This window comes from Balaenoptera borealis (assembly GCF_965194805.1).
Source record: "Balaenoptera borealis genome assembly, chromosome: 3".
Taxonomy (NCBI): Eukaryota; Metazoa; Chordata; class Mammalia; order Artiodactyla; family Balaenopteridae; genus Balaenoptera; species Balaenoptera borealis.
The window spans coordinates 3,917,201-3,935,451 of NC_138866.1; the positions used below are offsets into that span (position 1 = coordinate 3,917,201).

The window sequence follows — 18,251 nt, forward strand, 5'->3', positions numbered from 1 at the left end:
AAAATGATGTTGGCATCGTTAGGATGTGTTTTTCAAGAACGCTTGCTAGCTGCTCCCTTTTCCTGCAGACTCCAACTGCAGAAAATAAGTCAGTTTCTGGGATATATTATTGTAGCTATGTCTGAATGGCATAAATGATGGTATCAGATTCTCAGAACCTCCCAGTCTAAAGATTTCCAAGTCAGCACATCCAGAATCACACTCAGCATTCTCTCTTCCCAATGTTGACACTTCTCATCACTTCAACTGTGTCAACCCACGACGTTCTTACGGTTCCTGAGCAAGGCAATGTTTTCAGCCTTATTTCATTAATTGCCATCTCTCTCCAGTTTAGTGGACAGTCTGGTGTCAACCCAATGTCTGAAGGGCCACAATGACCTTCAAGGTGCTCGGGGCAGGGTCCCAGCCCAAAATGCAGCTGCATCTGGGAAGCTGCCATCATGTCCCTGTGTATTTGGGGGCCTCCTTTGCTGTCCATGCCATCTGCACCACCCATCGCGATGGCCTGGCCCCGTCTCAGTCCCAACCTCAGCGAACTTCCGTTGCTGGAAAGAGGCAACCAGATCTGACCAGCCCCGAGGTCGTGGCTTCACGCCGGGCTGGCGAGTGGGCGTTTAGCACCTTCCCCTGGGAGAGGAGCTAAGCCGCAGAAACGAGCTTGGGTTACATTCCAGGGTCCAGCCAACTTGGCAGCCCCGTGGGTCAAGTCTGGTGTGCAGCCAGCCGTGAGTCCGGCACAACTAAAAGGCATAAAACGGCACTTTGCTGCCGAGATACACACTCACGGGCAGGCTCCGTCAGCAGGGCCCCGCCCACAATCCATGGCTTCTGCTGCCAGCCTCTTCCTAACACTCTTCCTCCGGCCAGCAGCCCCTGCTCCACATCTCTCCTTATGCATCTGGAACCCAACTTCCTGCGGGGTTCAGTACCTCCAGTGTTGCTAGTGAAGAGAGCTGCAGGCCGTGCGCGGAGAGCAGAGTCTCCTCTGCCACCTCCGGTCAAGTCAAACCTTGGCCACACCCAGTCGTGCCCAGGCAAGCCCATGGCCTTGAGGCTTTCTCAGCAGTTCTGCACGTCTGAGCTTCATCAGAGGCTGCAGCTAGGGTCTCAGTTCTGAAATATCAAGGGGGCCCTCATTTTGGAGGCCCAAGGTTCACTGGAGGCCAGAGCTGGAGTCTCAGTTCTGCAACATCAGTGGGGCCCCGCATCATGGGCATCTGAGCTTCATCAGAGGCTGGAGCTGGGGTCTCAGCTCTGGAACATCACAGGGGCCCTCCCTCCGGATGCCCAAGGTTCACTGGAGGCTGGAGCTGGGGTCTCAGCTCTGGAACATCAAGGGGGCCCCTCATCATGGACATCTGAGCTTCATCAGAGGCTAGAGCTGGGGTCTCAGCTCTGGAACATCAAGGGGACTTTCATTTGGATGCACAAGCTTCATCAGAGGCTGGGGGCCCTGACGCAGGACTCTCCTGGACTCTCGGCTGCCCCTTGGCTGGCCGTGGACTCATCCAGTTGAGCACACTTGGAGGTTGTCTTCTTCTCATCTCAGTGCTGCCTGGACCCTCACTCAGCACCATCCATGTCTCCATCTTGATCAGGGACTGGGGTCAAGTCTCCTTGGCTGAGATGTGGCCATGGTCCCCGAGGTGGTTCTTTCTCTCTGCAAAGGAGCCATGCTCAGCCCCGTGCAATCATGGCTGGACTTGCCTGTAGTTCCCTTGAGGCACCTCCCTGTGGGGAGTGGAGGGGAGGAGGAAGGAAGAGGAGGAGGGAGGAAGAGGAGGAGGGAGGAGGAAGGTAGAAGAAGAGGAAGGAGAGATGGGGAAGGAGAAAGAGGAGGAGGAGATGGCCGTAGTGGTGGTGGTGGTTGTCACGGCTTTGGCGTTGACAATGGCATTGGCGGTGGCAGTGGCAGCGGTCAGCCTCTCTTTCCCACTGGTTGCGTGTCCAGCTCATCTGTTCCAGCAAAGCCAGGCGTGCTGACCCCAGGACTCCTCGTGGACTCGAGTCCGAAGCTCCCCTTGCCCTTGCTCCCCTCTGTCCCCATTCGGCCCCAGCCACACACTGCTGGCCAACAGCCTGAGCTTCCTGAGCTGGGCGCCCCTGCCAGTGGAGCAGGGGCTGCATCTCGGGCTCTGCCTCTGTGGTGCCTCAGGGCCTGCTCAGTAGCCAGCTCGTGGAATGAGTGTTGGCCCGGGTCGCAGCCAGCCTGGACCGGAACAAGCTCAGCCGTCCGCTCCCCTTTAGTTTAAGCAGGATGACTGCTCTCCCAGGCCCCCCACCAGGGCCCTGGGAATATGTGAGGAGCGGGGGCCGGGGGAAGAGTCGCAGCCCTGGGGGCAGCCCCTCCGGGGCTCCAGGGACCAGCTCAGACTTCTTCCACCTCCTGTCTATATTCCTTTCTGGAAAGAAACCTGGCTTCCTAAAACCATTAGAAGAAGGGGGACCTGCCCGGGTTAGTTCATCCAAACATGCATCCGTCTCAGGATCCCCCCAGGCCAGCTTTGCTCCTGGGCATCCCATCACCCTCGAGTATCCAGTGGGTAGGGGACAGACAGGTGGCTTCCTGGGACCGGAGCTGGCTCCCCTGCCCCTCCCATCAGACGGGCCCGAGAGGAGGAGAAGCCCCCAGCCAGACAGCATCCCGACATTCACCCCTCCTCAGATTAGTAGCACATCCATCACTGTTTTTGTTAAGGCAAGAAACACATTTATTGAGAGCACAACAGGGTGTGCCAAGCCCCCGGGAGGGCACTTTCCGACCGCGTCACATGCTCCTCACAACAGCCCTGTGAGGTAGGTGTGCGATCCCATTTCACAGGTGCGGACAGCGAGGCTCGGCGCTCCCCCAAGTCTCAGGGTTCATGAGGGGTGGGGAGGGGTCCAGCCCGCGTGTCTGACACTCAGATCAGTGAAGTCCATCAGTCAGAGGGCGGGGAGGCGGGGAGGACACGCCCCTCCATGCAGGGGAGTGGCCCGGGTCCAGAGTCTTTGGGTCCGGCCTGTCCCATGGGAACGCGTGCGTGCAGGTCTCCCCGTGGCTGTGGAGGCTGAGAGAGACACAGGTGCTGATGAAGGCCACCCGCTCCTGGGCTCACTGGCGGACAAGAGTTCTCATGCACACAGGCACGTGGGAGGCAAGGAGCAGAGAGAGAGTTAGGAGACGGGTCGCTCGGGGGCCTGGACCACGTGGGGAGAGGGCCCTGGCCCCCAGCAGCCATGGGGGCGAGGTGAGCACCCAGCCACTAGCCCCTGCCCTCCACCTGGCGCCCCTCAACACTGGCATCCCACACCCGGTCTCCTCCTCCTGCAGAGATTTCCAGAAGCATCACACCCTCCTGCACCAGGAACCTCTGATGGTCCTCACCTCACTCACCCAAATCTAGAACGCTTGGCCTTGCTAAAAACCACCCCAGCTCTCCTATCCAACTTGTTGCCAATTAAACTTGGGCGTTTTCTAAACTATCAGCTTCCTCCTCTTTCTAAAAATTCTCCCTGATCCTGCCCACTTGGACCTCAATCCCCTCCCCTCTGAACCTGCTACATCTCTGTATTGAAAAGCAAACCCTTCCTTCCCTCGCTGTCCCTCCAAAGCTGGCCGGGTGCTCCCCTGACGCCCTCCACTCCGCCCTGCAGCCCCCCTTTGGCAGTTCCAGAAAGCCCAGGGCTTCCGTGACCAGGGCCCACAGGCTGCAGGGTGCTGTGGCCAGCCCCAACTGGGAGGCCGGGTAACAAAGCATTTATTTTCACATGAACAATCTCATTGAATCCGACAATAACCACGCCAGGTAGATGTGACTATTTCCAGATTACAGGTGAGCAAACTCATCCAGGCCACATACACATAAAGGTGCTTAGGTGGCTTCGAGCCCCAGACCTTGATCTCAGAGCCAGTATATATGGAGTGCAGCAAGGCACTAGGCCAGCAACCCCGGAGCGGACACTGTCATTATGTACCCATTCTACAGGGGTGAAAACCAAGGCTCAGGGTGGTCCAAGTAACCCTCCCAAGGCCACTACGCTGGCAAATGGTGATGCCAGAACCAGAACTCAAATGGGTAAGTGCCCCACCCCCTCAGCTTGAGGGGGTGGGGAGGAGGGCGAGAGGAGAAGAAAGAAATCAAGGTCTGGGGTCCGATCCCCCCCTCATTTGCTGGCTGACCAGGGCTGCATCCCAGACTGGGCATGTGCCTTACAGGTTAATGCTGATTGTCACCAATAGTGAGGACAAAGACTTTTCAGGTAAAAGACCTCCCCTCCCCAAGGGCGAGGGCTCCTGAGGCCCAGAGAGGGTGTGGGCGGGACCAGGGCACCTCTGCCACTTGGGAATTGCCAAATGCCACGTCATCAAAATCACTTGGACCACCTACTGTATATAGCACAGGGAACTACAGTCAATATCCTGTGACAAACCATAATGGAAAACAATATGAAAAAGAGTATATATATGTATAAGTGAGTTACTTTGCTGTACAGAAGAAATGAACACAGTATTGTAAATCGACTATACTTAATAAAAAAAAAAATCACTTGGACCACTACACATAGGAGTACATTTTAGCCCAAATAAAGTTTTATTCTAGATATAAATATTTCCAACAATGTTCAGAAGACAGCTATTTCCATCAGGAGGGTCCGTCCGGCGGCCGCCCTCTGGGCTGCACCCCCTGGGGTGAGCCCCCAGCGCAGACAAAGACCCTCAGGATTTGCCCTGAAGAGTCTTTGCCAAGAAAACACACCTTTTTCTCTTACAGAAACGCATGCAGATTCAACATGTACATCAGCCAACAGTCAATTCAGCTTTTCACATCCACTAAAACCCTGCCTTATCAGTCAGCGAGCACCTATTAGGCACCTACTACTGTAGACAGCAGGGCTGTGAGGGTCAGAGAAGCATAGGTCTCAGAGTCAGGGAGGGGGTCTAATAGCTGCTTAGGCACGACCTCACTGAGCTTCGACTTTCTACCTGCCCTCCAGAGGCGGGGACCCAGGCCTGCCCCCCTCAAGAGGACGAGGCCCTGAAAACACCAGGCACCTGAGAAAGTCCCTCCCCCCGGGTCACACAGGACCGAGGTCCATCAGGGAGCAGACACCCACACACAGACCCACAGTCTACCGGGAGGGGGACCTTATCAACCTGTTCCTAGCATGGGGCCCGCCCCTCGGGAGCTTCAGACACATTCTCAGGGACATGGGGTGGCCATGGTGCAGACACAGCCCACTGCAGCTGTGAAAGGCAGAGGCCGAACCAGGAGGGTGGTGAGGCTTCCACAGAGGGAGGGATCAGGAGGGAGGGACTCAACGAGATCCCCAGCTCAAGCCCACCTGGAATGGAATCTGGGATGTTCTAGCAGAACTCTGATGTCCCACACACGTGAGACAAGGGCCAGGAAAGGAATTCCGTGGTCACGTGGAGACCCCTGATCCAAAATGACCCCTGCAGGGGTGTCTCCTGGGACTTCCTCCAGAGCAGGGCAGTATCTAATTCGGCCAAGTTTCCAGGTCCCACTGAGCTCTGGAGAGCGTGACCTCCACGGGAGCACTGCTAGGTGTGTGGTGGGGACAGAGACACACTGGGGCACACTTGGGCTGGCAGAGGCTGGCCACGGTAACTGGGAGGGCTTGTTTGGCCAAGTGGAAAGAGTGCCCCCTGGCTTTTCATGGCAGACTGTTCAGTCCTGGCTCTGACACTCCACTGTCCCTGATTCTCAACTTCCTCATCTGTAAAATGGGCCCACATGCCAATCAAGCAGGGAGCTTGTGGGCGTGGAACAGCCCCAAGTTTGGTTCCAGGCCCATGGAGGGGGCTGAAGACTCATTTGTTTACCTTACAGTCAGGGAAAGAAGGAAGCGGGTGGAGGAAATTAGGAGCACTGGCCTTTCCCTTAAAAGGCAGAAGAAGGTGTTTTAGTCCCTAAAGATGTTACCCAGAAACCCTGCTCGGGCTCTCTCGAAACTGTCCCCCTGCCTTCCTCCCTAAGAAACACCCCGGGGCACCCACAGACGTCTGCAGAAGCCCCTCCACAGGCCAGGCAGCGACAGGTAGGACAAACCCAAAGCAGTCACCCTGCACGCAACAAGCAGCAGCCCAGGATGCGAGGGGAGAGGAAGGGAGGCTCCGAGGAAGGGAAAAAGCCATCACTCATTAACCAAACCAATATTTACCCTGGGCCCACATCGCTAAACGCTTGCAGACTGCTGGGCCTCTGCCTTACACATCCCACTGACTGTTGGAAATAACAATCTTAGCATAAGGTCAAGGCTGACTTTTTATTCACTTGGAACTAGGAAAGGCTTCCCTGTTCCCTTCCAGACAGCCCCCAACACGCAACCATTCTCAGTGACAGCCAGCATTTCATTAGCAGCCCTGGGCCCTCACAACAACCCTGTGAGGTAAGCTTTCTGGTGACCCACAGCTTAGAGGAAAGGAGACCGAGGGTCAGAGAGGAAGGAGGAGTGACTTGCCCAACACCACACAGTTAGTTAAGCGCCCCCCGGATTCTCATTTCTAATACAAAACACTGACTCATTAATCGGACAGCGAAAGTTCCATCAAGTGACACCCGAAGCAAGAGTCCTGGTTTTCGAACAACACACATCATACAAAAGTCCATAAGATACAACAACTGTTAACAGGTTAATTAGGAACAAAATACAATCTCTTAGTAAAGGTTATAAACAACCGTCGCTTGCATGGGTTACAATTTTGTTATTTGACCATCTACCTATCCATCCTTTCAACGGAAATGGAAGGTGACCCCCCTACCACTGGCCTGGTACTGTGTTAGGCACCCAGGCTGCTGACATTTGAGCCCAAATGTTGTGAATGGGGAGAGGGAACATTAGTGGGGAGAGGTGTAGTGTCTTTGACAGCTGGTGCCTAATATTTTGGGGGGAGGACACTGCTGGGAGGGGTCTCTCGTGAAGGATAAGTGCCGCCCACAGGCCAGACACAGCGGTAGGCAAGACACAGATGGGGCCTTCCAACCGATTCCGATTCCGGAGACAGGTGTGAACGTGTACCCCAGGGGGTCCAGGGCATTGCCCAAAGGGGTCGTCATTACCCAGCATGAAGGTTCCTGCCAAAATTACAACTACCTAACCTTCGAACGCCATACAAATTTAGCATTCGTTCCCACAATACCCACTGCGTGTTTGACAAAAAGATTTCCCACTAACCTGCCCAAATCAGGCTGCCCCTCCCGGCCTGTCATCCCGCCCCCAGCCCACCCCTGGGGGCACGCGCACACCCTTTCAGAATCACAGTTCCAAATCCTAGTTACATCAATCCTCACAACAGCCCTGCGAGGTGGGTGCCATGATCTCCCCAGGAGACAGACTCAAGCTGTCACCGTCAGTTTAAACCACACGTTTGTCCAGCTCCAGGGTCCTGGCTTTGTCGACCACCCCCACTGTCCAAGGCAATAAATCAAATACAGAATTCTCAGTAGAGCCCCTAGATCTACGCCTTGTCCCAAGCAGGTAGCAGTGAGCTAAGCTGGAGATGGGGGCGCGGTGGTGGATGCCACCTGGCCCTGGGACCTGCATCCAGGGTTCGCCAAGCGCTGTGTGCCTCGGATGCCCTGTTGTGCCAGTAGATTGTTCTGTGCAGACCCCGCATGGGGCACGATCCTTGCCATCCAAGCAAGCAATCATCTTCCCCAATTTTTTCTAAATAGACCCCAGAAATAGCAAATCTCAAAGGGGCAGGAATGACTCTAAGTTCCCCTTTGTGCAAGATCAGGGTGTTCTAATGACTTGAAAGCCTGCTCACGGCCAGAATCAGCCTTTCGTTTCAGACCCCACCCCCCCACCCCAGCTCTCATTCTGGCCTCTTGAGGCTACGGGCTATGATTTCTGAGCACCAAGGAACACGGTTTGCTGATTACTAATCAACTTAGTTTGGGGAGGAACAAAGTCAGAGAGGGCTATCAAACTTTCCGCAGAACTCGGGTCTAGGGGTGGGAGCTAAATCAAGGGTCCCGCCTTGTTACTGACACACAAACATGGCCCCTGGCAAACATGCCCATCTTTTCCTTCGAAAGGGGATGGTCGGAATGCGTCCCGTGAGCCAGCTCTAGTATAGCACCGGCGGATCTTTTCAAATGTTTGGGGACTGAGTGAACGAATGAAGGGATGAAAGAATGAAGGGATGAGTTACAACCACTGCCATCTGGTGGGAGGAAGCTGAAAGGCTGAGGGCAAAGCTCATGGCAGGGACCATGCACCAGGCAGGGTGGCCTGGGGGGGACATCTCCGCTCACGGGCGGGGGAGGGGGGCCGCTCTCGGACCCTGGCCCTGGTTCCCTCACGCTGTGTGATGCATGGGAAAGCGCCATGGGGAAGGAAGCCGTGTGGGTGACGGTGGCAGATGACATCCAGCTGGGACGTGCTCAGAGCAGTGACCCCGGAGGAAGAAGCCACAAATAAGGGCGTTCACTTCATAACCACAGCCCATGGCACTACACAGCCTGCCCAAGAGGAAAAGGTTTGCTTTCAGGAAAGGGAAAGGCCAAAGCACCAGGTCAAGAGACGTAGGCCAAATGCATGGATGGATGGATGGATCAAAATAACGTTGGGAATCATCGCTGGCCTCCCAAGCTTCGATGCTGGGGCAAACATGTGGGTGAGAAATTCCGATGCAGGCAAACAGCACTCGGTGCTATAGTAGAGGGTCAGTGGGAAGATGCGGCCCTCGGCTGAGAGCAGAGGGTGTTCTGGAAAGCAGGGGCAAGCCCTCCTTGGGTCACGTGCCCTCCCCGAATGGCCACAGTGACCTTTGAGCCCCGGCTAGCCTTGGGGTGGACCATGAGGGGAAGCCCGAGGAGAACATGGGGTCCATTCTGCTCCTTGGCTCACGGAATTGAACTGTCCCATTTCTGAAGGAGGATTCACTATCAGACCTGATCCGACATGTCCCCTTAATCAATTAAACCCCAAAGACCAACACGCAGGCCTAGGGGACGTTTGCTCACAGGACCCCTGGAACGTACACGGCAGCTGATCGCCTCAGCTGATTGCGCTGAGAGGTGGCAAATGGAGGTGCAGGGGCTCGTCCTCCTCAAGGTGAAATGGGGAAGGGGGGCGGGTGGGAAGTCCACCACTTAACTCTACAAGATGGTAGCACAGTTGTCTGGACCCTGGAGGATCAAAGAGATAGTCCTGCCCCACAAGAGTTATAGAGGGTGAGGTTAGAGTTTGTCAATCACTAATGCACAAGCCCACCAGGGGGATGTGCCTTAGATACTGCTGGGCTGACAAAGGGAAGATGCCCATTTCCCAGGAAGAAGAAAAAATCCTAAGGTCAAATGAAGGGTCATCTAGGCCAACCCCACTCCCACTGATTGAATCTCCTTAAAGCCACCCTCACCGCGTATCTGCCTGGCCTGCCCCTCAAATGCCTCCGGTGAGGAAGGGCTCACTACTTCCTGAGGACACTCGTTCCATCCTTCACAGTCTCATCACAAAGCCATGACCCGGTGGACTTGGACAAACAGTTCACAGAAGATAAAATGCAATTTTTTAACAAACACATGTGAAAATGTTCAACCGTCATTAGTAATCAAAGCAATGCAAGTTAAAATGACAGAAAAACACTTTTTAACAGAGATAAACTAGCAATATCATAACAAAATGCTAATACATCGCTGGACATTATAAAATGCTGTAAGCCTTCTGCTATTAGTCAATATTCATACAAAAATTCCTGGCCCTTCATTCAAGAAACTCAACCCTAAGAAGTTCATTTGTTCATTCACCAATCCTTTTATTCACCCATCCTTCCCTTCTCTCCTCTAACAGCCAACCAACCACGCACTCACTCCCATCATCATCCATCCTCAATCCTCTCCTCAGCCAACCACTGACCTGCTCCCTCACATCTTCATCCATCCTTCCATCCTCTCCTCTAACAGCCAACCAACCACTGACCCACTCACTCACATCATAATCCATCCTTCCATCCTCTCCTCCTCAGCCAACCACTGACCTGCTCACTCACATCTCCATCCATCCTTCCATCCTCTCCTCCTCAGCCAACCAACCACTCACTCACATCTTCATCCATCCTTCCATCCTCTCGTCTAACATTTAGCATCGACAACATTTCAGGCATTAGAGATACAAAGATCAATTCAACAAGCTTCTTGCCCTTAAGGGGCTCACAGCCTAGCAGGAGAAACTGACATACCACGAAACAACGATCATTTCTAGGTGTGGGAAAATAATTCGTAAGAATGAAAAAAAAAAAAAAAAGTGGATGTTCTAAGCCATTAGCTGTGGCATAATTTGTAACATTAAAAAAAAAGAGGAATTATGCATAGCAATAGTAACAACAGCAGGTTGATGTGGTGAATGATTGACATAGCCGCTCAATGAGACACAAGGCAGCCAGTGACGTGATGAAGTCTATGGAAGAAAGAAAAATGTTGACGACGGAATATTAAGTGGAAAAGGCAAGATGTAAAAAAAAGAAAAAAAAAAAGTGTATGTGGTGAAGAATGGCAATTAGGCTTAAAAAATGAACGCTCATTTAAAAAAATTAGATGTCCATTTTAAAAAAGTGTGCTCATAAACAGGAATTTGAAGGGAAGAAATAAAGATGGGTGACATGTCGAATGATGGGTGATCTTCTGCTCTAGGTCATGTGCTATCCACACCATTTACATTAGGATCACAAGGGAGCCCTTGGCCCATCTGCCCCAGAGGCCCAGCCTCCGTCCTCCACCCTCTGGAAGGCCAGCCCCGAGGCCAAGCTTCCTGAGGAGGGAGTTGGGAGTTGTACAGAAATCCAAGGAGACTTGTAGCTCCTGGTGTCACCAGGGGAAGGATTTGTGCAAGGGGTGCATGCAAAGGTCAAAGTCAACAGACAAAATTTGTCTTTTTTTAAAAAAGTGAGAAGAAGAAACACACACTTGAGATAAGCCCTGATCAGAGAGGAGTGCTGAGATCCCATCTTGGACCTCATGGATCGGGCATGGACAGAACCGGATGGGGGCCCATGTGGAAATTCCACCCCCGGCTCTACAGCCCTCGGAACCCTGTCCTGAAATTCAGCATCTCAGAACTGGAGACCCTTAGAATGCTGGATCCCAAACTCTTAAGAGCTCTGACCCGATGACCCTCAGGCCCTCAACATTCCTAAACAGACAGAACTCATCCAATCCCAACCCACCCTCCCCCCTGGGCATTCTCCCACCAGCCCATTTCCATCCATGTGACCCCTCGACAGCCCCTCGGACCTGGGGAGAAGGCTCCCCGAGAGGTTTGCTCTTGTCCCTATTTCCTCTGTGCACATGGCCGTGGCCCCCCACTTCTCCCCAATATTTTCTAAGTCTTCTTGACCCTCAGCTGACTTTTAAAACCACACAAGGTTTCTTCAGAAAGACTCTCCCAGGCTCTCCCTGCCCCAAGCCCCTCCCACCCCCACTCCGGTCCACACGATGACACCTGGGCTGTTTGGGGGGCTCTCTGGAGACCCTCTCTGAGCAGGTGTCTTCAGGGTTAATAAGTGTGCAGAGCCCTGAAGCCCCAGCGCCACCTCAGGCCCACGAGGCCCTGCTCACGTGGCCCAGACACGTGGCACTGGAGGCAGGGAAGGGGGGCTCCTGACACGTGATTCCGTGTCCTCCATCTTCTAGATGCCGTCTGCATCCATTCAGGGCCCGCCTTCTAAGCATGGAGGCTGCCCCCGGTCCCCCTCCCTCCCTCCCCACATCCTGTCCGCGAAGCCTGCAGCTTTGATTCCTGCGCCTCCAGCTCGCTGCCCTCACAGCGCACCTGCATCATCACCGGCCTGGAGTAGAGCTACGCCCCGCCCCAAGCCTGTGGCCGGCCACTCCCTGTCCCCACCTGGGGTCCAAAGCTGCTCCGACTGGAGTGTAACCCCCCTGCCACGAACCATCCCCTCACCTCCCGCCCACCAGGCGGAACACTAGCCCCAGCTGCACCCGACGCCCCTGGGCGCCCCGCTCTCCCAGCCTCGAATCCTGGGTCCCGCCAAGCGGGCTCCTCCTGCTCAGGGCACTCTTTAGGCATCCAATTTTTTTTTTTAATGTCCCAGATAGGAATCAAGAAGTCCAGAGGGACTCTGGTCCTCATTTTTAGAGACAAACACAGGCACACAACACACAAGTGCACAAATCCTGTCCGGTACAGAGAAAGGAGACTGCACAGAACCAGGGCGTCCCTGGGGTCGGAAGCGCCAGTACAAACAGCCCCCAACCCCGGCGGGGGGGCGGGGGGGGTGCGGGGGAAGGCAGGTCAGGAGGGGAGAGGACAAGTTCAACAACACACAGTGCAAACGCCCTTTCTGCCGAAATACAGAGAGTACATCGGAAAACAGTCGAGAAGACAGCAAGGCCTTGAAACGGGCTCTGGGGAGGCCAGGGCGAGGGGCCCGGGATCCTGGGACCACTTCTGCAAACCCCGGGCTGAGAGGCACCTGCCCCGGGACCCCCTGACTTGAGAAGGGAAGGCAGCCCACCCCGTAGAAGACCCTGGGGGCTGGAGGGCTCCCGGGCACATTTCGGAAAGTTGCGGGAACACAATTTCTGGTGATCTGGCCCCTACTGGCCGCTTCCCAAGCCACCTGCACAGGCCCTGGATGTGAGTGGCGCCCCTCCCAGGGCAGCGCAGCAGGCGGGGCCCACACAGCCCCCAGGGCCTCCTGCTCCCTGACCCTCTGCTGCCCCCTGGCGGGAAAAGCCTCCCTCGCAGGTGACCCACGCCCAGTTCCCACAACCTTCGGCAGGGCCCGGGGCCTGAGCCCTTCCGCCTCTCCAGGGCTCTAGACGGGGCACTGCCAACACGCAGGACAGCATTTGCCCCACGATCCATCCAAGCGGGCAGCGGATGCCATTCCGAGTTTACAGATGGGGAAACTGAGAATGAGAGCAATGAAGTGAGATGGCCCCCACAGCCAGGGTGTGACAGTGGCGCTCCAAGGCAAGGGTCCTCCTGGGCCACCTCCTCCCCGCCAAGAAAGTGCAGGTAACAAGCACACAACATGCCAAGAGCCACCCCTCCCTGGTACCCACTCCCTTCAGCTGGCGGGAACCCAGGGACCCCAAACTGGAAGAGTCCTCCCTCCCTCTCTGCCTACTATCTCTTCCTTCCTTTTTCCTTCTTTCCCTCCTTCCCTCCTTCCTTCCTTCCTCTCTCCCTCACTTCCTTCCTGTCATTCATCCATTTCTTCCAGTCACTCATTCGTTCATTCATTTAGATTTGACGCCTTTATTTACCAACTTCAATAGCATGACTTTCAATTAATCATAGCCCCTCGTTCGTGAAGCTCTCCCTTCTCCTATTTATTCGTTTACACATTATTTTTATTCCTTATTCCTTTCTTTCATATTTCTCCCTCTCTCTCACTCTTCCTTCCGTTCCTTCATTCTTACAAACTCAGGTGCACAGAAGGATGACGAATCAGGCTCCCGCGTGCGACATCTTAATGTCCCTGGTCCAGGCAGCACCACCTCTCATTCATTCACTCATTCATTCATTGACGCACTAATGTATTTGCCCTTCCTTTCTTTCTTATTTTGGGTATTCTTTTACTTATCAGTCTCCTGGGAAATAATTGTATTAGTCAAAACTCCATGTGCAAAATAACCATCATTGGCCCATGTGTTTATTTGCCTTTGCTATCTTTCTTCCCTGCCTTTAGTCGCCTTTTACACTTTGCTATTTATTCTTTTATTTATGGACCTCAATTGCATATATTTTATTACATAAAGATGATAAAAGGCTGGAAGATGCAGCCTTGTCTTTGGGTCGGGTATTTCCTCTATTTTTCATTTACTCTTGGAAAGGTGTGATGTATTTATCTATTTAAGGAGTACGTATGTAAACTAATTATAATCCCTGTTAAGACAACCTCTCTTAACTAACCATTTATCACCTTGGTTGTGGGTTTATCATCCTTCCTTTCTCCTTTTTTCACTTCTTATTTTTCTAATCTCTCCATCCTCCCTTGCCCTAGAAAAGGGGATTGGATGATCTCATCCATCATTAGGATTGATGACCTCATCCCTAATCCTAACACATCCTTCTCCCAGACACACCCACGTCTTCATTAGCTTTTTATTAGTCCCTCCCCCACCCCGCCTTTCTCTTTCACTTAGTTTCACTTTGCCTTCCCTCACCTCTTTCTTCGACTCCCTGATGGTTTTTTTTTTTTTTTTTCTTGCATCTTTTCACTCTTAGGAACCTCAGGTGTCCAGAGTGAGATGAGTGACAATCCCATGGGCGACACGCTCCTGGCCGTTCCAGGCATTTCCATTTCTAATTCAGTTGTTCATGGGTCCATTCATTCTTTCTGTCACTCTTTTATTTCAATATTTATTCTTTTATTTATGGACCTCAGGTGCACAGAATTGGATTAACCATAATCTGTGGTTCCCGGAGCCTTCCCAGCACCGGTCCATGTGGGGCTCGCTTTTGTTTGTTAATTCCTCATACTGGTGATTTGGTTGAGGATTTATTTAACTATCTCAAGAGCCCAGTTTTGAATCAGTCATAATTCCTGGCTCGCGGTGCCTTCTCGTTTTTTTGTTCTAACATGGCCCTCTCTCTCGTAGATTTATGTACGTATTGATTTATTCCTTCAATATGTTTTTATTGCTAATATCCATCCTGTCATAATTGTCTACGCCCCTCCTTCACCGCTCTCTTTTTTGCATTCTTTTATTCTCGTGAGCCTCGGGTGCAGACGTGAATTAATCAAAATCATCTTTCTCATTCATTTGTTCACACAGCCATCCCTCTACTTATTCTTTCTTTACGATGAACCTCAGCTCTTACTAGTGATTGTATTTAATGAATAATATTTGTTTATTATATGTAAGTACTTATCCAGGAAGTGCCTCTTCTTCCATAGGTCTATTTTCTTTTCTTTTCCTACATCTTTCTTTCTCCCAGTCCCTCCTACAATTTTTCAAACTTTTTCTCACATTCTCATGGAATGTGTGAATTTATTCCTTCAGGCATTTACTTATGCGATTGTTTTTATTATTTATCAACTTCGGGGCCAGAGATTTGAATTCATTTGGATGGTCTGTGCTAAACCAGTCCCTTCTCACAGACTTCACTGTATGACTTATTTATTACCTTCTTTACTCCTTTTTTTAAATTGTTTTATTTTTTTCTCCAATCTCAATTGTTTTTTTCTACCAGTCTTTCAGCCTTTTTTTTTTTTTTTACTGCCTTTCCTTCTCTTGGAGCTCAGGCACCAGGGACTGGATGAATCCTAACACCCCCTGCAAGACCAGCCTCCTTGGTCACTGCAAATCTTTTTTCTCATTCACTCTTTCATTCATGCATTCATGCATCCATTCAGGTTTTCTTTCTTTTTGATGATTGTTTTTACACTTCTAGCTGGCAGGGGCACCTAATTGGATACATGATAATCTACAAGCAGTGGGCCCTCCCCTCCCTGGCCTCACTGAGGTCCTCCCTTATGTATTTCAGCTTTGAACTGCCTCTTGGTTGGGTGGGTGGCGGCCCATCTCAGAAGCCCAGATGTGAATTCATCACTGTGCTTGATTCAGGCCCCCCTCTCATTCTTATTCCTAGAACTGCTCTCTCCTATATATGTATTTATCTATCTGTCTGTTAATATATTACCTTTCTCCTTTTGTCCTTTTTCATTTCTAATTTGATCTCTGATTTGTCATTCCTCTCCCATTTTCACTGTTTCTCTCTTTCACTCTCTCACTCTTTCTTTCTTGCATTCTTTCATTCTTCGGAGCTCAGGTGCCACGAACTGATGAATCCTAATGTTACCTGCAAACGGCATCCTGGGGCCCTGCAGCTCCATGTCTCATTCCTTCCTTCCTTCCTTCCTTCATTCATACCATTCTTCCTTCCTGCTGTTCTTTTCTTCTTATTAGGTATATACTCCTCTACTAATGGAATGGGTGCCCAGATTTTGACCCATTGTGATCTACTGTTTGGGCTGGCCCCTTATTATCACTCCTAGCCTAACCCTCTTCCAAGAATATACCCATTTATCACCTCTTAACTCTTTCTTTCTCTCTTTTGTTGCAGCTTTCCAAATCTCCTCCCTTCTCACTTTTTCTCATCTGTCTTCTTTCATTCTTCTGGATCTTTGGTGCCCAGACAGTGGGGGGGATTAATTACAACCTTCCAACAGGCCCCTCAGGAGTGCCTGTGGCCATGGCCCCTCCCCGCCTCACGCCATCATGTCTTTGCTTCTTTAGATACTCATTCACTTGTTTATGGAGATACTTATTATTTTTTGATAGTACTGTGGCTTTTAGAATTGGACTAACCATAACCCTTGATTCATGACAGTCTATTACTCAACTCCTAGCATTGCCGTCTTTTATATGTTTATTTATTCACCCACTAATGTATTCCTGGACTGAACACTTGTTACTTTTTCTTCCATATTTCTTGATTTTTATTTAGATGTTTTATTTTATTCTCTCTCTTTTCTAATCCTTTCATGGAACAGACCTCAGGTCCCAGGACTGGAGGACTCAAAACCCCTCCTGCCATGCTCCCATGTGGGTCCACAGATGTCCACTGCTCATTCATTCATCCCATCCTTTCCTTTTTTTTTTTTTTTTTTTTGCTTTCTTCCATTTCAGTGTTTATTTATTTATGTGTGCCCAGAGTTAGAAAAATTTGGTTAAAGTTAACTCTCATCTCTGGTCCCCTGGGTCCTTTTTCGGTTTTAACTATCTTTTGAACTCTTCCTCTGTTGTTTATCTTTTTTTCTATGTCTGGAGCATGTAGTTGGACTAATCCTAATGCTTGGCTTATAATAACCTGACATAGTCCTCCTTATATATTTTCTCACCCCCTAATTTTAAAAGTTATCTTCCTTCTTATTAATTATTTTGCGTCTTTCCATTTTTCTTCTTCCTTTCAATCATTTGTGCCCTTTCTCTTGCATCTTTTCACTTTGATGGGCCGCATAATCTCACCCTCACCACTGGTTTATGCATCTCGACTTCTTATTCATTCTTTCATCTAGGTTTTATTCTTTTATGGGCAAACTTTAGGTGCTATATACTTGAATTGCACGTGTTCCTTAGTCCACGATGACCTGACATTTGTTCCTGTGTGGCCCTATTTATATACTGATTCAATGCTTTATTGACTTATCTATTGATCTCCTGTGCGTCAAACTGGATCTCCTTCAGGGTACACTTCCTTACCTATTTATTAGTTTCTTCACTCTTTCATGCCTTCATTCATTTATTCATCCATTCACTTATTTGGACCAGGTAACAGAGCCCAGCAAAATGACCTCCCAACCAGAACAATAGAACATTCACAGTATCTATGACCTTCCAGCTTCTTCCCACCAAGTTAACCACCAAGGTGCGCACAACCCACAGTCCTTGACACATATGCATGGCAGATGCAGGCACAGGCAGAGTACATGTTAGTGCAGCCAGAACACCCCCCACTCCCCGGGGCTCACATCCTACACAGACGAGGGTCAGAGTCCCCAGGCCCCCTTGGCGGGGCAGGTGCTTCCCCGTGGACCCCTGTGAATGGCCATCCCCGTGAGAAACCTGTTTCAAGACCCGAGAGTGCACAGAGACACACACGGTATACACGATCTCCCCGGTGGGAAACGACGGACATAGAGTTCATCTTAAAACAGACGGCTTTGTCTGTAGCCATATAAAAATATTTTGGCCTTTCAAGGCAAATACAAAAGGAACTACCCATTACCATTGCTGAGTGTCTCAGTCCCAAACAATAAAGAACTTGAAGAGGTTTAGCCGGAAACTTTGAAGACAGAAAATCTGTCCATTCCGCTTTCCAGACATTTCAAAGGGGGGAAGGTAAGCGAAGGTCATTGGAGCTCGAAGCCCGTTTGAGAGGCTGGTCTCTTGGCCCGCGTTTTCTCCTTGGCCCTTTGAAGGGCCCCCCAGCTAGGCCATCCTAGTCTGCCCTGCGGCACAAGAGCCAAAGGGAGACTCAGCACTGAAAGGGCCATTCATTTAGAGGAGAGAAAGAGGAAAAATTCTTTGGGGGTCCGGCACTTGAAGCCGCCTATAGAATTCTTTTGCCACAGAGACGACACGAGGAGGCTGGGGGGTCCTGCCTCCGAACACAAGCCCCCCAGGTCCACGCTCAACTGGGCTCACTGGGCACCCCTCTCCCCGTGAGCGGACCAGTGCCCACCAGTCCCTCCCATGAGGCTGCTCTGGGTGGCAGCCGGCCCCCCTTGGTGATCAACCACAGAGGTGCTCCCCACGGCCCAGCAA

At 51.4% G+C, this 18,251-nt stretch overlaps 1 protein-coding gene across 7 annotated transcripts in view; it reads right to left on the minus strand.

The window, feature by feature from the left end:
* Positions 1–2,681: 2,681 nt before the first annotated feature.
* The window catches only part of LOC309626316 (uncharacterized protein), a 34,980-nt gene continuing 19,410 nt past the window's right edge, over positions 2,682–18,251 (minus strand). For 3 of the 7 annotated variants that reach the window (XR_014243111.1, XR_014243112.1, XM_082386894.1), the window contains one exon: positions 2,682–17,935. The gene's annotated coding sequence lies outside the window, so the exon portion shown is untranslated. The remainder of the gene's footprint in view (positions 17,936–18,251) is intronic. The other 4 variants (XR_014243113.1, XM_082386897.1, XM_082386896.1 and 1 more) reach the window with 4 other exon arrangements.